Source organism: Homarus americanus, unplaced genomic scaffold (genome assembly GCF_018991925.1).
Source record: "Homarus americanus isolate GMGI-L3 unplaced genomic scaffold, GMGI_Hamer_2.0 scaffold35091, whole genome shotgun sequence".
Classification (NCBI taxonomy): domain Eukaryota; kingdom Metazoa; phylum Arthropoda; class Malacostraca; order Decapoda; family Nephropidae; genus Homarus; species Homarus americanus.
In genome coordinates this window covers 76,083-103,069 of record NW_024748350.1, presented here as the reverse complement: position 1 = coordinate 103,069, position 26,987 = coordinate 76,083, and positions in this window count along the sequence as shown.

Sequence of the window (26,987 nt, the reverse complement as noted above, 5' to 3'; positions counted from 1 at the left end):
AGAAGGGGAAACAGAGAGATATTATTTTATGAAAGTAAATGATAAACTTAATAAAAGGTTCAGTAAATAAGAACAAAAAGATATGAATTTTAATGAAAATAAATTAAAATAGTTTTATGGTCTATCCAATTAGTGAGTTCTGCTTTACAAATTATAGGACGCAATGGATTTTTTTTTTGCTCAAATTTCAGGTCGATGGTCAATTGTAAAACACAGAAAGGTAGAGAAAGAGAGATACACAAAGAGACAGGGAGACAAAGAGAAACAGGAGAGAGAAATGGATACAGAGAAAGAATGGGATGAAAATAAAAAGATGAAAGAGAAAAAGGAAAAAGAGAGTTAGAAAGAGAGATGAGGAAAGAGAGAGAGAGAGAGAACAATAAAGAAAGAGAGAGATAGAGGCATGAAGAGAGAGATATATATAAAGTGAGAAAACCAAAGGAACAGTGAAACACAACAGAGAAGTGAAAGAAAGTAGTGTGTGTGTGTGTGTGTGTGTGTGTGCGTGTGTGTGTGTGTGTGTGTGTGTGTGTGTGTGTGTGTGCGTGTGTGCGTGTGTGTGTGTGTGTTTATATTACAATAAAAAGTATTTAATTATACTCTACTACTATCTGAGGCTTCATGGGTGGAAAGAAGCCTTCGAAAATGAGATTAAAAGCTACTGATATAACTTAACATGTAGAGTATATAGCCATCCTATAGTGTTTCATTAGATAATTATACGAAGCTTGTTTGTCGTCATCACCAGCAGAGATTAGGTTAGGTTAGGTTAGGTGAGGTTAGGTTAGATTAGGTTAGGTTAGGTTAGGTTGGGTTAGGTTAGGTTAGGTTAAATAAGTTAAAGATTGCTTTGGTTCCAAGTCATCACTAAAGGGTCATTGACCTCACCATCTACGGTTCCCTAACTGGCAAGATCTATACCATTTGGACAATTCCCTTTTACACGCCCAACTTCCAGCTCTCAGGGACTAGTTTACCTTAACTTTGTTACCTAACTGCTACTAAGTGAATATATCTAGTGAGTCTCATTCGAACTTTGGTACCACATTGGAAGTTCTTTTCTTATTTAGCTTAAGTGCCAATTAGGAATGTTTCTTCAACTCCAGTTAAGACTAAAATTACACTTAAGAATTTTTTGGAATATATATCAAGGTTGCCGATTATCAAAGACACGTACGATGAATTAATTTCTCATAACTGGAGACGCGAGCTGGTAGTCTTGGTGCAATATTTGGCCGCCATCATTGTGTTGCTCATCAAGATGCAGTTTTTCAAGTTACCAGACAGGGAGAAAATTTAACGTAAGAACCTTTTGGGATTTCGAACTCTGGCGAACTTCCATCCAACTTCATGTGTTCAGTATTCTTCAGGAGTTTCCCCAGTGCCCCAGCTGATGAAAATTCAGACTCACTTAATGGAAAATTCAATGGAGCGAACGAAAAAGAGGAAAAATTGAAAAAAAACCCAAAAAACAAGATACATAAAGTTAGATTGATAACTAAAACTATTTGTAAGAGAATCTAGGACTGGAAAACATTCGTGTGGTTATCTACAGTATACTGGGTACGTAGTAGATATTAGATAAATATTATATCTACAGGTTGTTAAGATCTGAGCATGTGTTTGAGGAAGATTGGGTACGGAAAAATGTACAAGAGTTAAGTATTCAGTGGTGGTAAATAAGTTGAAATTTTCATAAGTAATTTAATAGAAAGAAAATTATGAGGAAAAATAATACAATGGTAAAGATGTATTGATGTGGTATATGCTTCACCCCACTCTCTCCATCTCTCCCTCTCTCCCTCACTCTCTCCCCCACTCCTTCACTCTCTTCCCACTCCCTCACTCTCTCCCCCACTCCTTCACTCTCTTCCCACTCCCGCACTCTCTCCCCACTCCCTCACTCTCTCCCCACTCTCTCACTCCTCCTCCCCACTCTCTCACTGACACCACCCGGGCCCCTGTCTGATGGATCGACACTTCCACCTACAACAAAGATTTTGATCCTGGAGGGAGGTAAGGTGAGATAAACACACACACACACACACACACACACACACACACACACACACACACGCAGTAATATCATGTGTTTGTGTCTTATAGTGAGTTTTATACAAATATTCGTGAGAGATAAACAGATCAGCACGGAACAAGAGTGATGATTCTATAGGTAGGAGAGAGAGAGAGAGAGAGAGGTAATAGGATGGGCGGGGTAGGGAACTTGTAATAGACGGTGGGCGGAGGGGAATGACGGCCAGGGTGTTGTGGTGAATGGTGGGTTGTGGTGGTTATGGTGTAATAGTATGGTTATAGTGTTGTTGTGATGTGGTTGTTGTGTTTGTGTGGTTATAGTGTTGCTGTAGTGTGGTTATAGTGTTATAGTATCATGGTTATAGTGTTATAATGGTGTATAGGTAGCTCATGTGGTGTGGTGATTGTGTGGTAGGAAGGATAATGTGGTGATTGTGTGGTAGGAAGGATGGTGTGGTGATTGTGTGGTAGGAAGGATGGTGTGGTGATTGTGTGGTAGGAAGGCTGATGTGGTGATTGTGTGGTAGGAAGGATGGTGTGGTGATTGTGTGGTAGGAAGGATGATGTGGTGATTGTGGTTGTTGTATGGAGTGAGTGGTAATTGATAATATAATGTAATGTTATTGTGTGGTTGATGGTGGGGTATAATGGTTGGTGGGTGGTAGTTGATGTGGTTGTGGTGTGGCAGAGGTGTGGTTGTGGTGTGGCAGAGGTGTGGCACATAACTAGTGAGGGAGGAGGTGAGAGGTCGTGAAGGAGATTTACAAGGGATTATTAAAGGTAGATGGAGAGTGACGGTGGTAAAGTGAGGGAAAAATAACGAGAGGGAGGTCAAGCGATGGTGATGGGATGGTGATGGGATGGTGATGGGATGGTGATGGGATGGTGAAGGAATGGTGATGGGGTAGTGAAGATGGTGATGGGATGGTGATGGGATAGTAGTGGATAGTGAGGGGATGGTGATGGGATGGTGATGGGATAGTGAAGGAATGATGATGGATAGTGAAGGGATGGTGTTGGGGTAGTGAAGATGGGATGGATGGTGATGGGATGGTGATGATGGTGATGGGATGGTGATGGGATAGTGATGGGATGGTGATGGGATAGTAGTGATAGTGAGGATGGTGATGGGATGGTGATGGGATAGTGATGGAATGATGATGGGATAGTGAAGGGATGGTGTCGGGGTAGTGAAGGGATGGTGATGGGATAGTGAAGGGATGGTGATGGGATGGTGATGGGATGGTGATGGATGGTGATGGGATGGTGAAGGGATGGTGATGGGATAGTGAAGGAATGGTGGTGGGATAGTGAAGAGAAGATGGGATAGTGAAGAGAAGATGGGATAATGAAGAGAAGATGGGATAGTGAAGGAATGATGGTGGTATAGTGAAGGGATGGTGATGGGGTAGTGAAAATGGTGATGGGATAGTAGTGGGATAGTGAGGGGATGGTGATGGGGTAGTGAACGGATCATGATGGGATAGTGAAGGAATGGTGGTGGAATAGTGAAGGGATGATGGGATAGTGAAGAGAAGATGGGATAGTGAAGGAATGGTGATGGGATAGTGAAGGGATGATGGGATAGTGAAGAGAAGATGGATAGTGAAGAGAAGATGGATAGTGAAGAGAAGATGGGATAGTGAAGAGAAGATGGGATAGTGAAGGAATGATGGTGGTATAGTGAAGGGAAGGTGATGGGGTAGTGAAGGGATGGTCATGGGATAATGAAGAGGTGAGGCTTGTGAAGGAAGGTGAGAATATGATGGAATGGTGAGATGTTTCGTTGTTTCCTGTGTCCACCTGCCATTCCTGTGTCCACCTCACCATTCCTGTGTCCACCTACCATTCCTGTGTCCACTACCATTCCTGTGTCCACCTACCATTCCTGTGTCCACTTACCATCCTTTGTCCACCTACCATTCCTTTGTCCACCTACCATTCCTGTGTCCACCTTTTGTGTACCATTCCTGTGTCCACCTACCATCCCTGTGTCCACCTACCATTCCTGTGTCCACCTACCATCCCTGTCTTCCTTACCATTTCTGTTCTACCATTCCGTTATTCCCATTCTCACCTTCCCACAATTCCTACCTCTCCCCTGCCATTTTTGACTCCTCCTCCTCACCATTTCTTCCTTTTCCTTCCCATAATTCCTACGTTTCCCCTCTCTATCATTCTCATTTCTCAACCTACCATATCCTGCCTCAGTCTACCCACCATTTCTGCCTCTTCCTACCGGATATTATCCCTGCCTCTCTTCCTCTCCATTATTCTCACTTCTTCCTGTCATATCCTGCCTTCGTCTCCTCACCCTTCCTTCCTCCCGCTGCAGCAAGTCTACCTCCTTCTCCTCTAGTACCCAAACTCCTCCGGCTCTCCTTCCCTACACCCCAAGTCCAAGGCAAAGAAACAGCGAAGCGTCGAACACACACCACACTGTGAAATCTGTATCTATTCATTTTTTTCCAAACATTCAGTGAGGTAACCCTGACCTTCTCATAAACAGTAACCTGTAATTAGTTTTCATTTAGTGTAATTACCTGCGAATATTGGCCAGAATAAGTCTAGTTCATAAATGTGAACAGGAGAATGTTATCAGAAAAATGCTTCATACTTTGTGGAGGCAAAAATTCCATCGAACCAACAAGCAGACAGACAGATAGACCCATAAGTATAATTGATGGTGAGTAAGGCAATGAATGAAAGTGGGAACAGACAATAATAACCAAACCTTTTCAATATATATAACAATAACAAACGATCACAAACTATCCATGAAGTTCAACTATATCGTTCAGGAGTCGAGAGGTTTTGGCAGTCATAAAGCCATTAGTTAGAAAAATTACTCATACCTGTTCTTTATACTCTGTGTTCAGGATGACCTTGAGACAGTTTGAACAGTCTATGAGGTATTAAGTATTAATTTATATATTTTAGATACTCTTTTGTTGATATACAGATTTAAGAAACCATCTTATTTTTAGTTAGAAATAAAGTAAGTCAAAATAGATTCATGTATTGCAAGTTTAGTCAATGTATTATGATACTGTTTGAAGTCATTTGCCTGGCCAGTTATTTTTGAACAAATAAATTTGGATTGTGTAGCATAATGTTGTTTGATAATAGACATTATTTTTTTTTAAGTTTACATCGACACATATATTGAAACAAAGCAAACGTACAAACATAAGAAAAGTCACACACACACACACACACACACACACACACACACACACGAGACATCCTATTGCTCTCATATATCAAAAAGCAATTTCAATATATTACAACAAAAATATTCGAACCAGTATCCTCCATTATATGATTCACTCCCCAAAAAACAATAAAACAATAAATTCAAGGAGTCACTGTGTGCTTTCTCATCAAGACAACAGTAAAAGTGTGAACATATTATTTAGGGTTTTATCAATATTTTTTTTTAAGCTTCAATACAGGTGACAGGAGTAAACTGAACATATGATTTTTTTTTAGGTATTTTGTGTATCAGGTAAGAGACAGGTGTGAAAATTATTTAAGTATCTAGTTTTGTTTAATGTGTTTTATTCATAAAGAAACAGATATATATATATATATGTAGAAGCTTGTGGGTTTCTAATTTTTATTTATTTATAAAGAAACAAGTAAGAATGAAGCTATTGGGGTGGCTTAGGCTGAGACTTGGGTTGGTTGACTTGCGTTGGGTTGGGTTGGGTTGACTTGCATTGGGTTGAAGTTTGGTTGGATTTAGTTTGATTTGATTGTCTTCTTTGCCTAATCTATTCATACCAAACTAGGTTTAATTACCTATAAAGTGTATACGAAACGACAAACTATGCATGAAATAATTTATGCACGAATCCACCTGTATTCATTTGATTCATTCATAGTTCGATACATGTAAAACTGTTGTCCTCATGCATCCATATTCATATTTGCGTTATTTACACTTCAACAAATCAGTGCAGGTGAAAATATTGCTATCCATGTAACCCGTGTCTAGTGTGTATTGGCTCTATTCATTAAGTAAGTTACAGCTGAAAAAATACGTTTTCATGTATCCGGTTTCTATTTTTTTTTCATAATGTTTTTACAGTCGAAAATACTGTATTCTCAAGTAACAGATAAGGATGAAAGACACTTTATAATTACGTATCCGACTGGTACTGTGTTTCATTTATGTATCCAGCAATAGATGCGAATACAATCACGCAGTATCCGGTTAGCAGTAACATTAAAAATACGAACGACACATATGCCTGACCCTCTCTAGTGCCCAGCAAACCACTTACTGTCTCTTGTAAACGTTCATTGGTCGGAAAAAACACACGATCACGATACGCATTGCTGTCCAAGGTTAGGAGTGAAAGATGACTTGAGTTAGAACAGAGATTAGGCTAGAGTGGTTTAGGAGAGGTCAGTAATCATAGTGGATGAGGAGGGTTCATTTATCTTGTTCATTTTAACCAATTTACGAAAAGCTCTGTTGACTGTGCTGGGAAGAGAGAGAGAGAGAGAGAGAGAGAGAGAGAGAGAGAGAGAGAGAGAGAGAGAGAGTTCATACTTCATATGCAAACATTTTTGTTGTTGTGATGCAGAATGGCCTGACAGCTGTTGATCTTCACATACATATGCATTCAGCAGCTATCGAGTCACCCAACCACCTTGGTAGGTTAAGTTAATGGCTGAAGGATTGTGTCACACGGAGGGAAGATTTTGGTTGACTAAAGAATAGTGTCACCCCCTAGGTAGGATTTTAGTTGACTGAAGGATGATGCCACCCCCTTGGTAGGATTTTGGTTGACTGAAGAATTGTGTCACCCCCTAGGTAGGATTTTGGTTGACTGAAGGATGGTGCCACCCCCTTGGTAAGATTTTGGTTGACTGAAGAATTGTGTCATCCCCTTGGTAGGATGTTAGTTGACTGAAGAATTGTGTCACTCATTTGGTAGGATGTTTCTCGACTTTAGGTTAGTTCCACCACTGACAAGCGCATCACAAGGCTAGTGCACACTCTTTGAGAATGAAACACACACACATACACACACACACACACACTGTCAGTGACATTATTTCCCAGCAAACAGGTGTGGTGGCATGATAGGACGGCAGAAGAGGGAATGGGATTACCACCTTGGGGGAGAAACGAGCCCCTGTAATCACTCATTCCTCCGTAAGCTTTGAACTGTTTGCCAAGGGCTTTGTATAGGAGGAGTGTTTACAGTGTTAAGGACCACTACTCTACAGGACCATATTATCTGTACGCCTCTCAGTTCCAGGTCGATATACACAAGGGTCCTTCTGGCGTCCTCACAGCTCAGAGGATCAGACTTTAGGAGTGTGTAACGTCTGGTGATATCGAAGGAATCATATTATTTCTTTACTAAACGATATATTTTTGTAATTCTTTATTTGCTGTTTGAGAATGGGTAGACGTTCATCTTTTTTCTTTGGTATTCAAAATATAATTAATCTTATAGTTATGTTTGTGCATTATTAATTGTTTCATATTAAATAAATTAACTCATTACGTATATATTTAACATTAGAATTTATGTTTTGTTTACATTCATTATGTAAACAAACAATTGTACTGTTTTAACCTCCACCACCGAGGGTTCCTGGACATAACAGGCATGCCTTCAGACCACTCGAACCAGATTTGGTTTTAGCTCACTAACTTTCGTCGTGTCAATGAACTTATTTCAGGCATCGCTTAGGATTGTCGAGCATGTTAGTAGCCCAGTTAGTTGTGAGAGTTACAGCTAAATTCATTCGGAGGAAATCACCCTGGCTAATGGTTCTCGTTAATCTCATTTAGGGATTAATACATTATTCCTCATTTGGTAAATATTTTATCACTTGTTAACATCACAGATATATTTCATAGTTTAATTAATTATTAGTATAGTATAAACAAGTTTGTTATTATTAATTAAACACGTAACACTATCACTCAAACTATGTTATGATCGAATCACTTATTAGTAAACGAGACATCATTTTATTTTATTCCTATCACTTCAGTAGTGTAAAAATGCATTCCTCATATTTAATACCATTATTATACAGGTATACTGTATAGAAAAAAGTATTCATTAATAATGTCGTATAATGATGTCCCCAACTGTGTATTATTCTCATTCCGTTCCATTATAAATTGTGTGTACTAATGTGGTTGTATAATGCTTTCTGACGATCAAGTTTCTGTGTTAGTACGTCAACGAGCTGGTGTGTATAGAGTATGTAAATGTTGTAATACTGTACAAGTTGATGGAATATTTTATGTGTAGCTAAGTTTATGAAAGTTATTTTTGCTCGCGCGTGCGTGCGTGCGTGCGTGTGTGTGTGTGTGTGTGTGTGTGTGTGTGTGTGTGCGTGTGTGTGTGTGTGTGTGTGTGTGTGTGTGTGTGTGTGTGTGTGTGTGTGTGTGTGTGTGTGTGTGTGTGATCATTTTATACATATTGGTGCAGCGCCAACTTGTTTACAGGTTATTGTGATAAAATATACAACTAACGATAATAAGAGAAATAGAACAAATGTTTAAGGAAACAATACAACTTAAACATACTGTAATGAGTGCAGATGATAGCGTCCTTGAGTACCACACACGTTCCTATTCAGTACGGCTATCTCTTTAATGCAGCCAGTTATGCAATCATAACATTGCTTGCTTTGTCTCCTTTCGTGAATGCTTCATACAAAAACTGTCGTTAACAAAGACGAGCGCTTTGATCCCACAAAGGTTTCCTCCTCGCCTGGCCCGGAACACAACAGCTGTGATGAGGGCGTCGTGGAATTTGCTCCACCAAAATGAGAATTCAGAGCGCAAAGACTGGGTTCAGTAGCAGTCGATAAAGAGAATGTATCGCCGCTTCCCTTTGCATGATAATGAATACTCCTCCTATTCCGGTGGTCTCACGGTCTGGCAAAACTGTGCGCCGATCACTAGAGTCGTTCTTTGAGCAGTATCCAGTGTTTATGGTGGGAACCCTTCACGCGGCGACCTTCACGCCACCACCCCCAAAAAACCTCCTCCCAACACATTCGGAAAATCCATTGCGATACGGCTCGTTCATATGCAATTCAAGATCTCACAATATTGGCTCAAATCTTGTCGAGTCTCCAATGATGATACGTAAGAAAACGAGATTGTTTTATATTCTACGTTATGATGGACAAGTGGCCATGGAAACTTAGACAATATTTTTACAGGTATGTTGAGTTTACACCGAAAATATCAGACCTGTATTGTGGGATATTGATCTGGAAACATAATGTGGTTGTTTAAGAGTATCACACACACACACACACACACACACACACACACACACACACACACACACACACATAAAAAAAATCCCCATAAACAGAGCCAGAAAAAAGTCCTCCCATAAGATTGCAACACTTGTATAAGGTTAAAGGATTAACTCAAGTGTACAGTAGCGTAATGAACTGAGTCTGAACACTACCATGCCATCCTTCGGCATCGTCGCTACTAATCAACGCTAAAACTTAACAAGGAAAAGTTGCGTGAGTAAGACTGAGCGGGACCAAGGGAGTTGTGCCCTCATAAACAAAAAAAAAACTGCATTAGACTATTGGTTTTCTATCGACACAGCTTACGTGCCAGGGGGAGGTGGAGGTAAGGTGAGGTGAGGAAAGAAGGGATAAAGAGAGACAGATTGAGGAGATATAATACGGAATTGATATTAATAGATTGACTAAGGGAATATAATAAAGGGGAAATAATATAGAGTGGATAATTATTGCACTAGTTATACATAATAAAACAGATATTAAATATTAGAGAAATGAAGAGATTTAAAAGATTGAATGACAGGGATAGACAATTATCCAAAAGACAAAATTTAAAACAATTACAGAATCACTCGGGCTAGCACCACACAATAGACTTGGCGGGTGACCTTTACTTTATGTTGACCTTTGACCCAATTTTTTCAACATTTATAACTGTACTATCCATATTAATCAAATTTTAAACCACGTTGGTACCTGAACTTGTGACACAGTTTCCTTAAAATGCGATGTTACTTAGTGAAGGGCTCAGGTAACACCAATAACTGGAAACCGGCTCTTGAGATTATCTAATTATACGCGCACACACACAAACACACACACACAGACACCGATTACAATATTCTCCTTCACTTCCTGTTCCAATGCAGTAAAGACTTATTCTCGAGTTAAAGTCTTCCCCCCACTCCACCTGTTACATATTGACCAACATGAGAGGTGTTAATTAAATACCCTTCTTGGTTACCTTGGCACGTGGTATCTTGTGGCTCTGCGAAAGACAATACCTCTTGTGTCTTGCAAATTAACTCAGAGACTTCAATTATCCTCTGATACTTTTTAATTATACGAGGCCCAGGTGAGAGCTCGAGCACCTTATGATCACAACACCTGACTTGTATTAAAAACAATGTATATTTATCTTAATCTTTTTACCTATGTTTATTAAGTTATTATTACTATGATTATTAGTATCAGTTTGGTCATTTGTTATTATAGTATTGTTGTTAATGTTATCATCTGTATTATAATGTACAGTATATCTTATTTTTGGGGGAGGGAATATATTTTAGGAAATGTTATATTTTACCAATCCTCCACAATTTTGTATCTCTGGAGTTTTAGTTTAATTCATCCATCCTTGTCTTTGCCTTCCCTTGGTCCTCCTACCCATAACTTTGCCCATTAATATTTCTGCTATTATCCCCTTCATCCCTAATTATATGACCAAAGTATCATATATTCCCTTTTTCGGTACAATTCAAGTATTTTTCTGAATTTTTTTTTTTGAATTTCAGTATTTCTTAATTTTTTTCCTGTCAGCATAGTTTATTTTTAACATTCACCTATAACGACTCATTTCAAAAGCCTTCAACTTCTTTCTGTTGTCTGCTGAAAGTACCCAACAACAGTCTTGATTATATACTGTATAACATTTCAACGACCATTTTTTTAAGTTGAAATTAATGTCCCTTTTTGTTAGATCTTTTGGATTATTAAATGCTGTTTTTGCTTCACCTATTCTTGTTATGATTTCTTTAGCACATCTACCATCCCATCACTTGTTACTTCCCAAATACATTAAAAAATTCCACTTGTTTAAATTCCCTGTTGCCTAATAAGTTCAATATGTAGCCTCCTGTTGCCAGTAAAGATTTTTTTAGTATTTTAACACCTCCTTAATAGCTGCTTACTTTTTCAAGACATCTATTTTTATGCTTTACCCTATCAAAAGTTAAAGAAAACTTTGCAGTCATGACTAATTATTCTAAACTGGGTGCACTCTAAGGCTCCTGCTTCTTGTTCAATAAAGTCTTCCTCTGTCAATAATGATAATCTATTATATTTAAATTTCATATTCAATCCCTGTGCCTGTTTTGATCTTCCCTAAATTCCAATTGATGATGTTCATTGTTATACTTTTAATTTTTTTTTTCACTAAACTCACAGGGTCTATCTAAAACCTAACATAACATAACCTACCCAAATTCGATATATTGATATGGATATTTGCGTCCTGTTTTGGATTCAGGTGTGGTTCAGATCCGAAATATTAAATTCAGCCTCGTGTTATTCGGACCCCTGGCAATGAGCAATTCAGTTCTCGTGTACCCATAGGTGGAATTATTTATTTTGGACGAACCTGGTAAATGCGATAGATGTAGGAGATGTGTGTGTGTGTGTGTGTGTGTGTGTGTGTGTGTGTGTGTGTGTGTGTGTGTGTGTGTGTGTATGTAATAATAATAATTGATAATTAACGGTTTATTGAAAGAGAATAGCAACCGGGAGACTGAAAATATACAGTTACATAATTGGGGAATGAGTCTCTTGATTTACAAATAATGTACAAGTAACATAAGTGAAACAGATATGATATATAATAACTAGGTGGGGAGAAGCTCAAACTATAGGGCATTTCAACATAATGACGGTGCAAAAAGTAAGATTAACTGTTAGTGAATACACTGGTTGATTACAAGATATTGATAATTTTTACCAATGGTTGGGACTGGGCTGTGAGTGTGTGTGTGTGTGCAATGTTAGTTTAGATAAGGGGTAGGTGTTGTTACTAGCTTAAGGTTAGGTTAGGGGAATCTTATGTGATGGTTATGTCAAATTAGGTTCGGTAAAAGATAAATTGTCAGGCTATCTTAGGCTAAGGGAGGGTTAGGCATAGGCTAATATAGTTTAGATTAGGTTAGGTTGAGTGAGTTATAGGTTATATTAAGTTAGGTTAGGTTAGGTGAGTTATAGGTCACATTGAGTTAGGTTAGTTGAGGTTACATTAAGATACAGTTTGGTTAAGTCAGGGATAAGTTGAGTTTAGTTAGTTTAGGTTAGATGACGTCTGTGTCATGTTTGGTTATACGTAGGGTAAGTCCTGTTCCTGTTCAAATTAACAAACCAAAAAATAGATACCAACCTCTCTCTCTCTCTCCTCCTATTGATATTTCATCCATCTTACCTTACTTTCCACAAATAACTTTCTCTGCCACATCCTCATGAACTTTCTTTGAACACTTTATGCCTCCCACATCCTCTCGTTATCCCTTCCACTCTCTTCCCATTCCTCGCATCCTTTCCTGTATCCCAGACTCTATAATCCTCCTCCCTCCCTCCCTCTTTTGCCCCCCTCTCTCACTCCTTGGCTTCCTCCCTCCCTCCTTCAAGACACTCTACAACCCTCCTTCCTTCATTCCGTCCCTCCTTCAAGAGTCTCCACAGCCCGCCCTCCTTCCCCATCCTTCACTCCCTCCTCCTTCCCTACTCCAAGACCCTCCAATACCCTCTCTAGCGATTAATCAAGTTTGACTCTTGTGACACTTGCAAATTAAGTTCCCGAACTAATTTTGATCAATGACACTCCTTGTTCAGAGGCATTAACACCTAGGATCGGTTCTGAAGCGTAATGCATTAGTTACACTCCCTGGCCGACCCGTGAATCACTCACACCCGAAGTTTTGACGTTTTGGGTTGTCGTGTTGCAATATCAAAGACGGAATTATCTGTCCGAAGATAAAAGTTCAGGGAAAGGATTGTGTTTTAACCTTTAGGTGATGGCAATTAGTTCCTTTGTGCCGACTATATCAACGTTTAATGAACTTTTTTTTTCTTACAGATTGAACGTCTCGGAGTTATATAAGACGAGGTCATCTGTCCCAGTATAATTAGCCAGAGGCGAACAGTAATGAAGTGATTTGGATCCTTTATACTGTCTATATTAAAGGTAAGTAATTTTTTTTTAAGGCTTTGGACGTTCTATTTTTAATATGTACGACATTATTATCTGTCTGAGTACAGTCGTTCAAGAGAAATGAAGTTTAATATAGTGTACAAGGTTTCTTTATACCGACTGTATCAAAGGCAAATTATCCTTCTTTTTTCCTGTTACGAAACTCATAATGTAGGACTGGATTATAAAATATTAATATGGTAATTTTTTATGACATTTAATCCTTTTAATGCAATAACGAAAACGTAATTACGTTGCCAAGATTCACTGTACAGAACAAGTAAACTGCTTAAAAGAAAATATTGGACCCTTGAAGCAATCGCTAAAGACAAATTAAAAAGTATGGCCTAATATCATGCTCCGTGGTACTAGGGCAGCTCTTTGTGTACGAGTTCTGTCCTAAACACGAGCAGACAATAAGACTCGTGTGTAATAGTTCTCTGCTTCCCGCCGTCCCTGAGAGGTTAAATGAATGTTTGTTCTAACTTCTTGCTTGTATTCACGTGTTCGTCTATTCATTAATCCGTTCATTCTTGATGTCTGGTTATGTGAACACCATAACTGAAACAAATACGGATACATTAGAAAATATATCTCAGTATTGGACATTTATCATTACCACAGTCCGGTTACCTCTTCGACATGTTTGCTGTTCATGGAGAGTCTTGGTCACCAGTGTCAGTACCTCTTAGTACTTATATTTGCATCTTAGTAGACGTATATAAAAATATTTATTTATCCATTTAACAAATTGGTCACACATATTTGACTTCTGATCCTGAAATATATATATATATATATGCAATTAAATCACTGTAGGTGCGCGTGATCTAGGTATATGCTGATAGCCACAAGGAAAGAAGAAAACACGAAGTGTTTTCTTCTTTCCTTGTGGTTATCAGCATATATATATATATATATATATATATATATATATATATATATATATATATATATATATATATATATATATATATATATATATATATATATATATATATATATATATATATATATAGTGTGTGTGGTTATGCAATGTAAAAGATGGCTCTCTTAGACCACTGGAAGACCTCTAATGTGCGACATCAATCAACAAAAATATGCTCAGTAACTTTTCCCCAGAATTTTATTTATTATAATTACTAAGATAAATAATAATTCTTAAGTATTATGATCTTAGTCAATGGTTCTGTACGTTATAAGGAATGTTTTTTGGTTATCACCGTCTGAGTTGATGTCCGCTGTTTTCCTTTTCTTTTGTATTACCTTTTTTCAGTCTACCTTGTAGGTGTAATGTTTCGCCAAGAGGCACTTATAGTTGTAATAAAAGTCCGCCTTTATGTCTTATGTCTTACTGTTTCATGTCTCGTTTCTCTTCTCCTTTGCACAAGACGCGCCTCATCACTCATCTCCAATTCTTTTTCTTTTTAACTGACAGACAAAGTAAACTCTTCACCTTTCCCTCGCTGTAGGAGTTCATGTCTAATTTCCATTATTATTCTTCATATAAAACTTGAATTCATGTGTGTTGGAAACCTCAAAGAAGATTACTGTGACAATTGATCTGGTAGCGCATTTTAAGATTACTTTTGATCAGTATGTAAAAAAATTGCGTTTGAGGTATCGTGATAAGACGTATGATCTGAAGGTCGCTACAAGAAGGAAATCGACAGCAATCTTCTTAAGCCCGACACTCCTCACCGGGGGATTCAGATCTGCCATCCTGAGACGCCTCACAAAACTTTTATAATTCCAATACATTATCGTACAACAAGAAAGACCTTCAATACGTATACGTCAAAGAGTTTGAGAGTTATGCTCCATCAAACACGAAAATTATGGCAGCGAAAGAAATTGCTGAAGAAGACGAGGTAAGTGGCCTAATCCAGCCAAGAAAATTTGTGAACAGAGTCCATCCAGAGCGAGACTAAGATTATAATGGAGTTTCAACTTTATGGTCTGAAATGTGTCACGAACCGCGTCTATGTTAAAGCAACATCCGAGGCTCGTGAGATGATGATTGGTGTTTGGGTCCTCATGAATAAGGATTCCATTTTATCCACTGGAGGATTCGTATTAGTAATTATACGGCGTGTAAAAAAAATAACACTTTAAGGACCCGCTGGGGTTTATCCATATATTTACTTTAATATTTATAGTTATATAAAGGACGAGATAGAGAGCGTGCATATACAGAAATATATTTTATCCAGGAAATACGATAAAGTCTACGGACATCACCACCCACATTTCATTTACTCTTCAACTTGGTCTAATTTGTCACTTATCCTATATATATATGTTGATAACCACAAGGAAAGAAGAAAACACGAAGTTCTTTCCTTGTGGTTATCAGCATATACCTAGATCACGCGCACCTACAGTGATTTACTTGCATATATATATATATATATATATATATATATATATATATATATATATATATATATATATATATATATGATAAAATCACACGGGAAAAGGCAAACAACGGAACAGCTTAGCTTTCGTCTTTATTCAGATTTGTCTTATCCATGTTTTCATTTGGATCTACATAAATATATATATATATATATATATATATATATATATATATATATATATATATATATATATATATATATATATATATATATATATATATATATCGGATAAGTGACATATACAAAGTTGTGGAGTAAGTGAACTATGGGTGGCTATGTCCGTAGACTTTATCGTATTTTCTGGCGGAACCCTATCGTGACGAAAATTTTTTCCAAAATTTTGAACTGTCCAGCAATATGGTATATGAGTGAGTGAGTGGGTGTGGCAGCGAGGGTGCGTGTTTGTGTGCATTTACAGAGGTGGATAAGAGGAGGGAAGGGAAAGATGAAGGAGATGGAAGGATGGGAAGACGGAAGTAATACAGGTGAAGAGGATGGATGTCCAAGAAACTGCAGTGTGTGTGTGTGTGTGTGAGCGGAGATAACATGATGCTGTTGGATGCTGCTGTCTTTTATGAAGTGTCAGAGGTCAGCAGGATATTCAAATTTGTTTTAGGGGTAGAACACCTTAACAGAACATATGTTTCTGACCAGTAAGATTGAATGAATGACAACGGGTAAAAGAAGAGGATTTTTGTGTGTGTTCCTGTTGGTTCTGTCTACCATATATTAAACACACACACACACACACACACACACACTGAATAGGAGAATTTACGACGTGGTGAATATTCCTGAGTTTTGTCTCTTAAAATTCATGTGGACAATAATAATTCTAAATGGAAATGAATCATACCTAATGGACGATAAATTAGTCTAAGGTACTGTAACATAACGTAGCGAAACCTGGCGTAATCTATCCTATGTAATTGAAGTATAGTTTCCTTATGTTATATTAGAAACCGATGTATTAAATAAAGAAAAAATTATGATTTTCAATTAAGTTAAAACAATCACAACAAAAAGTTATCATATATATATATATCACAGAAAATATCGTCAATTGCGTGTCACGGCTTACGGGACGATTATCCCCATTTCTGTGTGTGTGTGTGTGTGTGTGTGTGTGTGTGTGTGTGTGTGTGTGTGTGTGTGTGTGTGTGTGTGTGTGTGTGTGTGTGTGAGTAAGTGGGTGTATGTGTGTGTGTGCAAACGATAAAAATTTCAATTATTTTCAGCCACACTCTTCACCTATAACAAAACAGAAGCAATAAAAGCCATCGTCCTCAAATTCGAGTATAACAAGAGTGAGAGGAAGGGGAGCTGGATGCATACACCTTGATGTAGTGGGGGAGCCATAACCTGAGTTACGAGTCCTCAGGAGGTGATGGGATTACATTAATGGGAAACTAGGTGCTCCTTTAATGATATATTAGGCCATTCCACGGATTTGTAAGGATGTATTTCAAGGTATCAATGACGTCTGCGATCCACCGAAATTGGGATTTGTGCGTTCTGGGCGGCGAGTGAGATGTGTGAACTATGGGGTATTCAAGACCTCGACCTGAGCCATGGGAGCAGGATCCGCTTTGACTTAACACAAGACGATACACATACAAACGTAGTGATAGATGGGTAGATTGATAGATTGATAGATACATAGGTAGGTGGACAAGTAGATAGATGTCACGATAGATAGAAAAACTTGTAAAATAGAGATAATTTATATATTTTTTTTATGTTTCTCGAAAAATCAAGTTAGTGTGTATATAAAAGTGATTTATTGAGGTTATTACTATTGAAGTTTATAAACATACATTCGGCCTTCCTTTACATCATTATTCAAAATATTAAAGACGTGATAGACTTAGGTAGGAATATCATCAGAAGAACGATATATTATTTTAACTTTACACATTAAAAATGCAAATTGGATCAAATGAATTATATACTGGTAAACAGCCTCTGAATTATATTATAGTGATATATATTATGAAAATGTATATTGAGTTTGATCATAAATTAATAAATATAATAACAGTATAATTTCATCAAAGTTGTAAATAAAATAAGTGGGATTATAGATGCCTTTTATATGAAAATATATAAATCTGGCTATTGTGTTTGATTTTATTGACTAAATAAACAATTGTTATACCTGGGTAGAATAACTAAAAGTAATCGTCCTCATCATTAAAAAAGCCAGGTATATAATATTTAAGTCAACTATAATTAAATGTAATTTCAATTATATGTTATTGAATGGTGTCCAAATTAATAAGGGATTTGTTTAATTGTAGATGCGGACATTAACACGAAGTGAGACATTCACCAAATACACGGAAACAAATACCCATATAAAGATAAATTTATTATGATATATGTGAGAAAAAAGGACATTATCGTTGTTAATACGTAAATAAAATATGTTCGCGCCGACTGATTTATGATTACTAATGAGACATATATGGAACACAACTTATTTATGAGAAAAACAAATGAAACTAATAAGAAAGGTGAAGAACTCAGGTTATCGAAATGAAAGAATAATTTGATTCATGGTTAAACTTCATTGCGATTATATAACACGGGGAAAATCTGTGTGTGGCTGTTTCATGTAAAATTTATCCAATATTTTATTCACTTTGAGCTGTCAACACAAATGGACGCGGCATAATAGAGAAATCATAATGGCTACAACATTACGAAACTTCTATTTTCAATCATTGTTTATTGACATCTGAATCATTCACTAAGAACTACATTTATCAGGATAGAACACCACTAGACCAAATGAAATTCAGAGCGACTCTTCACCAAACCCGTTAGTCTCTGCATCTTCCCATAGGGTTAATAGTCTCCGTCAATGTAATTTGAACTTTAGATATGGTAACTCACTGAGACGTAATGCTAAACTTGATTTCAATGACGTCCGTAAGTGTAATTCAAGACTTAACAGTATTAATTATGGTTAACATTTATATCAACTTTAAATAGAAGGAATACTTTAAATTATATACCATCCATAAATGTAACAATAACCAAAAATGTAATAAATGCCTATTATACAACCCTAAAAGTAATAACCCTCAAATATAATAATTCCCCTAAATATTAAATCAATCAAAAAGGTAAAACTAATAAACTATAGATACAATATATACATTGGCTCATAAATAAAAACAAACACTATATTATTCCACCTATAATATATGCATTTATGGTCAATATTTCTACTGAGTTAGTGTAACCGCTTTCTCTTTCCTTCCAACACTGCACCACTCACCTGTTCTATAATACATTAACGAGTCTGTAAGGTCTCCCTATCCCTTGTTATTACCTACACACAGCTGGTAACAATATTGAAGGTAATACATAAGTGGAAGGTCAATTTTCAAGTAATTTTATATATAAAGTTGGTGTTGCTTGTAAAAGGGGGATTAATTACATATGTTTCCCTAAAATAAAATAATCTCCCTGTTTTAAGGGTTCATATAAGCCTAAAGGATTAATTAAGGAGCGGTTATACTTTTTAAGGAGAAATTTATAGCGTTGTGTCATGTCTTATAGGAGACTTTAAGGTAACTCCCTAAAACAGTGTACAAATAAGTTACCTAAAATGATCCCTTAATATCTGTCATTCAGTGCCTCTTGTTATCCTTAAATTAATTACATTGTCCTCTCACTATCAGATTGTCCATTTAACTCCTCTTAACCTGAACCATTAACTTGAATACCGTCTTTAATTGTGCTCAAGAGAGATCCCAGCTCGTTATGGTTAGGTCAGGTTTTTATGACTAGGTTAGGTAAGGTTAGGTTAAGGATATATAATTCCAGCTCTTTGTGGTGAACAGCAACACCTCATAACTCGGGGAGACCTGACCAAAAGTTTACCATTACCGTGATGGATAGTGTTTGCTGACTGACTTAGTGAATGATGTATGCTTTTAGGTGTGTGTGTGTGTGTGTGTGTGTGTGTGTGTGTGTGTGTGTGTGTGTGTGTGTGTGTGTGTGTGTGTGTGTATGTGCAACTTCAGTTATGTAATCATCATTACAGACACCGCCATTATTACGAAAAATATAAAGAAAAATATATTTGTATTATAAAATTTTCTTTACTCATTTAATTATGTTTACACTCGCTAACTCATCTCCGTACAAAATAAAACAATTGAACACCTTCCAAAGGGTCCTGATTTAGATAAAGAGTTTTATAGGTGGTTACTCCACTTGTTTTAAACCCTGTAGTTCCAAACTTGTCCTTACATAATGGAAAAAGCAGAAACTCTGTTTTTATAAGATAAGACTTTATCCAAATGATGTTCTATCAACGGGAAAGACTAACGAAATGTGAAACAAATATTTAATGACAAGTTAGTAATTATCTCTAATAAAAATAAATGGATAAGACCTGTAAAATTTTTAATGTTGGTGTATTTAAGTTAGGCTTGGCTAGAATACGAGGGAAATGGCTGAACGTTACAATGTTGGTCAGTTAAGATTAGGTCATGCTATATTAGAAACTGTAGGTAATTGTGTGGCCGACACAACATTGGTTCCAGTACGTTCTAACATGTAGCTCAATACATGTTCAGCAGTTCACTTCCTGCTTATAGGACGCGGTTGATCTTAAGTTATATGACAAAAGGCCTTCTCCTACACGTTAGTTACTTTTGATGTCGTATAATTAATGATAATCACACGGGACAACACTGATGAAAGACACCTTAGATTTGCATTTATAATGACGCCAATCTTTCATCGTCAAAGTCTTTATTTTCTAGCAATGGTAATTATGAGACTTTTAACTTTCTCCTCTCCGCCTACACTTTCTTTTACCAGATATGCTGATGAGTTCACTTGCTGGCCCTGACACCCAGTCAATATGTAAACTGTCAAGAAAATACAGGACTTGCTTTATGCATTTTAATATTAATGGTGAAAAAATCGACCTAGAGGTGATTTCCTCTTTGTTTTTATTTGTCAATATTGTCGTGTTTTTTCTTCAATAAAAACTCCATTTCAGAAGCAGGTACATCCTCCTCGATACACTTTTATGAAATATTCTGATTCGTTTTCTTGTGTTCTTTACGTTTTCTATTTTTATTCGATGTTTCTTATGGTCAGGATCTTTTAGGGTTTCTATTTATTCCTTACCGACATATTTGTGATTTGTTTTCTGTCACCATGCAAGGAATAAGTGTTATGCTTGACTTATTGCACAGAAGTTTCTTGTAAGAGTCACATCGCACACACTATACTGATGTTCCACTATTGGGGTCTTTGTTTTCAAGTACCAGTTATTGCGATACTCCTCGTTATAGTTTTTCCCGTGAGGACGATGACTTAACCCCTTGAGTTCGATGACTTAACCCCGTGAGGACGATGACTTAACCCCTTGAGGACGATAACTTAACCCCTTGAGGACGATAACTTAACCCCTTGAGGACGATGACTTAACCCCTGAAGGCACCAACTGAACCTTTGGAGCGACTCTTGCACACACACACACACACACACACCTATGAGACGTTAAGTAGAAGAGACACTTGGATTTAACACTTTACAAAATATAAGTGTAAGTGTGTGAGAAACAACATCCAACAGAAGAGAGACCACCATCATTGCAACCATTACTATTGTTACCACTACCACCATTACTAGCAAAACTACCACTACTACCATTACCACCACACTACCACCACCACGATCAGGACACCCACGACTATCATCACCAATACGATCATGATTCTCACCACAACCATCATCATCATCATCATCAACACCAGAATCACCTCCATCACCAGAGCACCACCACCGCCACACCACTTCCCCCACCACCACAGCACCATCCCCACCACCAACTGGAAACTTGTGTGGAAGTTCGTCTCCACAGGTAATGACATAGTTTTTAACTGTGGCAGTTCTGTGGACAATAATTTTACCTTCCTGTGTGTAAACTGCTAGACAATTTTACCAGGGATATTTTTATAGACCTGCCTTAAATGGTGGAGCAGTCTAGTGTTTATATTCGAACAAACATTAATTCACAAATTTATTTCAACACTATACCTAAGACACTATACAGACTTAACCTACTAAATTTCAGACTCGTAACGTACTATATTCTAATGCAGATCTATGTCACACCTAAAGTAGACTAAGTTATCAGTAATAAAAACTCAAGTAATTTAACCATAACATAACCTAATATAATCTAGTCTATTCTTACTTAAGCACAACCTAACGATGTCATGTGTTGGAAGTTTAATATCACCGAGGAATTACTGTTAGCTACAAAAGAATATAGTTTATGAGGACGTGAGCCTAACTTTGTGTGTAATTTGTGAACGAGTTTTCTTGCAATTTCTCTATAATAATGTACAGTAGTATACGTATGCATATACAGGTTCTTATACCACATTTTTATTCATAAATACCTAAGTAAGACACTATTGTATATGTATAGATGTTTTCTGAATAAAGAGATTTATTCAGAATCTGCTCGACCAGCACTGGATGTTGAAAGCAGGAGTGAGTACCTATTTCCTGTACCCATCGTGTCACTGCACACTTGTCCTCCATCCCCATTATTATGTCTCCTTTTCGGCGTCTCTGTATCCCATAATCCACCCCCCTCCTCCCCCCACTAAATTTGTCGAGGAGTATTGATAATATTTGGCATTTGATACCATTTTATACAATTTCCATTCTATTCATAGCCGTACTTTTATTCAGGAAAGTAAAGTACCGGTACAGTATTAACAACAAAATATAATTACTAAAACAGGTTCTACCGTCTTGTGATTACGTTGGTTTTTCTAATGAGTTACATCATTACTATTACGTGGTCTTAAACTTAGCTGCGACATTCAGATACACCTAAAAGCTGCAGACTGAATCATCTTCACTTAGCAAATTTATGAGTAATAAGCCTCATTCTACGACGAGGTGGCTGCTCCTTCACAGCTTTGATGCCGTCAAGTTAGTAATTAAGGTGTTCTGAGGTGGAGAGTTTATCATGACAGTGAGAGAACCCACCATGATGCATTACAAACTCCTCATTAATTTTAATGATCAACGTGCATTCATGAATTGGGAATTTGTCTCCTTCATTAATTTCTCATATTCCTGGTCGTCTTCTCTCTAGCCAGGTATTATAAAGGATTAGGTTCTTCTGTAATCATCTCCTTACAATAGATTTCCAAACCAGAGACTAGAGTTGAGATAAAACCTATTTGTAGATCAATTCAATTCCTCCAAAAATAAGAGGTAACCAATATTACTAAGACAGACATATTATAAACACGCGTGTATCAGCACTCCCAACTACCCCAGGAAACGCCAGACACCTCTCACTGGTATTCTGTTACAAGGCCTTGGGTTCGATACGCTTTGCTTGGGTCTTAATTCCTCCCCTCACTGACTTGTCATTTGAAAGTGAAAGTGGGTATCACAAGCATGACTTTACGTTTGAGGCAGTGTAGATTACTAAGCCTTTCAATATGCAATGAGACAACGTGGATGGCACTGCACTCGATCACCGTACAATAGGTAAACTGTGAAGGCACCGAGATCGCAAGGAAACGAATGTTGTATCCAATCGACTGCTGGATCCTTTGTTGTTAGGCGGTGAGGAAGAAACTTTAACCAGTATTCCTTTGTTTATTTTTTTATTTTTAACGTAAATGGTAACTTTAAGAGGAAAGGTAGCTCGATGATTTACGTAGGCCTAGCTAAAATATTAGTGCAATGTAGTTTGAATAAGCCTATATTACCAGTAGTAGTAGTAGTAGTAGTAGTAGTAGTAGTAGTAGTAGTAATAGTAGTAGTAGTTAAAACAAGAGCTGATAAAAAATGAGGAGAAAAATGCTCGTATTGTTTTCAAGAGATCAAGGAACTCTTCTAGGGGAAACTCAATGGGGAAAGAAAAGTAAAAGAAATGAAACTGCAGGAAGGAATGAAAGAGGGGGATTTGTTGTGGAAAATGCAAAGGGAGATAACTGAGAACCGAGAAGAATATTTTTAGTAACTGTTGACTGGAGAGAGAGAGAGAGAGAGAGAGAGAGAGAGAGAGAGAGAGAGAGAGAGAGAGAGAGAGAGAGAGAGAGAGAGAGAGAGAGAGAGAGAGAGAGAGAGAGAGAGAGAGATCCTATTAGAACACGGTAGGCTGAATGTAGGTCAAGTGTTTGCGTGTAGGAACATGCATGAAAGGTTTCTGAAGAAGAGGAAGACTTTACGTGTGGTATTTATGGATCCAGAAAACAAAAAACAAAATAAAGTAGAAAGAAAACGATGTAGGATGAATTGAAAATGTATACGTTTAATAGGAACAACTTGTATGTTATTCAGGGTGGTTACAAGAACAAGGAAGTTGACGTCCTTATATCCACTATGTGTAATGTAGTCAATAACTGTTTGTTTATCGTCGACTTACATAATGGATGATTTAGCAGAAAAGTTACAGGTGTGTATTAAGTAAGTTTGGAAGACTGTGTACCTGGAGACAAATAAATAATGAAAAGTAAGTAGTGAAGAGAGACAAGGAAATATGATTATAAGTGTGAATGAAGACATAATGAAAGACGAGGAGTATTTCAGAATAGTGGAGGGATAGAAAATACTAATTGTACAAAGATGGGTATAGAACAGGGGTGCGAAACAGGGGTAATGAGTGCCAGAGGAAGCATCAAATTAGAGAATATAAATGAAATACAATACTTACGAGAAATGTGTTGCTTGATTAGGATGCATAGAGAAGAAAAACTCAGAAACTAGGAAAAGTGAAGTAAAAGCGTCGGTCAGGGTAAAAAGGGGGCTTGTTAATATGATTGTGGATATATTTAGAAACTGAAAAGTGAAAGAAAGATAAAAGCTGTTTATTCAGTAGTGGACGACAGGTAGGAGAAGAGACAACAAAAAAAAGGAGATGAGTTGAGAGATCCAGGAAGCAGTGGTGTGAATGAGTTTCCTGAGAGCATATCGTCTTGTAATTTTTAAGAAGGATTTATTGCTTGTGGGTAATGGTAAACTGTGTAAAGCAACCGGGGTACACCAGATAATTAGAACCTGTATTTAGGGCCTTAATATGGAAAAGAAAAATACCTTAAAAGACATACTCACTATGTCAAAAAGTATGATTGAGTGATACCGATTGAATGATGAATCTGTATGTATGTGTTACTGACTATAAAGCTGTATGTCAAATATCATCATCATAGCCTCTCTCGTTCTTTAAATTACGATGCGGCGATACGTAGATACAAGATACAGAGAGCATTGATATACCTATTCCTGTTAACATATTGACGTGGTTGATTAATATAGAAAATGCTTCATGGAACTGCTTCACTGCTTCATTGTAGGGTATTTCTCCCTGGCGGTGGTCGATGTTTTACTGGGGTTTGTTCCGCTCTTTTGAGTTTTATTCGCCTTTTATGGATACTCGTACTGTAAGTCTTAATAGGATTGGATTTTGTTCCCTACTTTGCAAGTCGAGTTATGTGGGCGAACTCTCTGCTATTGCTGGTTTTATTTGGGTTCGATCATCCGGCACAACCACTGCTTACTCTGGCCAGTTTGTTATATCATCCACTTAAACTCTAATCCGCTTAACCAGGTAGTTGTATCACTCATTGGAACAAGGAACAGTGATCGATTGAGTTAGCTAGTTGTATCACTCACTGGAACAAGGAACACTGATCGATTAAGTTAGCTAGTTGTATCACTCACTGGAACAAGGAACACTGATCGATCGAGTTAGCTAGTTCTATCACTCACTGGAACAAGGAACACTGATCGATCGAGTTAGCTAGTTCTATCACTCACTGGAACAAGGAACAGTGATCGATCGAGTTAGCTAGTTACATAACCCACTGGAACAAGGAACAGTGATCGATCGAGTTAGCTAGTTACATCACCCACTGGAACAAGGAACACTGAACGCTTGAGCCAGCTAGTTACATCACCCACTGGAACAAGGAAACACCACAGAAACCGACTAGCATGTTTAAATCCACAGGAAATTGAATTTAACAGCGTATTTTGTTAGCATAGTGTATTACATAGCAATAATTCCTCCCCTTAAAATGATAATTATATGTAATTTTCCCAAATACGATATTCGTAAATTTTGCTTTCATTTTTAATCTGATACTTGCGTGCCAAGTCCGGATTACGCTTCTCTATACTAAAATACACCAACGCTAAAGACTTCATATCTGCGATCATTTGTTTTGAAGGAACGTAATGATTCTCTCGTTATGTTATGTATTAGTATTTGTATATATAAACATGCCAATTGTAATAGGTCATGAGAAATAAAATAGTGGAACTGGTTGAATGATGGCAGGGCCCTTCTTGAGTGGAAGCCATGCGTTAACACTCTCGGGTAATAATAATAGTAATAACAATAATAATATTAATAATAATAATAATAATAATAATAATAATAATATATAATATATATATAATAATAATAATAATAATAACAATAACAATAACAATAATAATAATATGTAATAATAATAATAATAATAATAATAATAATAATTAATGGTTTACTGAGAAAAAATAGCAGCCATCCGAAAATACAATAAGAACAGAAGTTATATGAATTAAATAAACAGATATTGGGGAGTTGGTGAACGTACAGGTTAACTAAGCTGATAATTTTAACTGTGGTTGGAGAGGGACTGGTTTTAGCCCTCTGTGTGTGTGTGTGTGTGTGTGTGTAAGAATTAATTCATTTAACTACACACACACAGAAATGAATCATGCTGTCCCTTATTAGAAAAATTTAATCAGCAGATATTGAATACCCTAACCCTTCATCGCGTGGTAAATCATAATATAGTATCAGGGCTGTACGTATTTTACTTCCTTGTCCTGTTCATCAAGACTCTTCACCGTCATCCCTTGTTACTTGGTGGCTGTTTATCCCTATAATTGAGCCTAATGATAAACACAAGTATCGTTCGACCTCATCTTCATTGGCTGGTTGGCTCCTAATCCCTAATCATCTCAGAACGTTTATATTTTCCCTCGTTGCCTAAATTCCTGATTCTGGTAAACAGGTATTTCCTATTCAGTAGTTCTCCTTGACAATAAGCTGATCCTGGCCTACAGCAGAGTTCTGTTTCGTGTCCTTATTACCAAGGGAAATCCTGATGATTCAGTATTATCTTGTTTGGACAGAATTAGCTTGTGCAGTCACGTCAGGTGGCCGACGTTCCATGATGGCATTAGGGAGATGTGTAATGAGG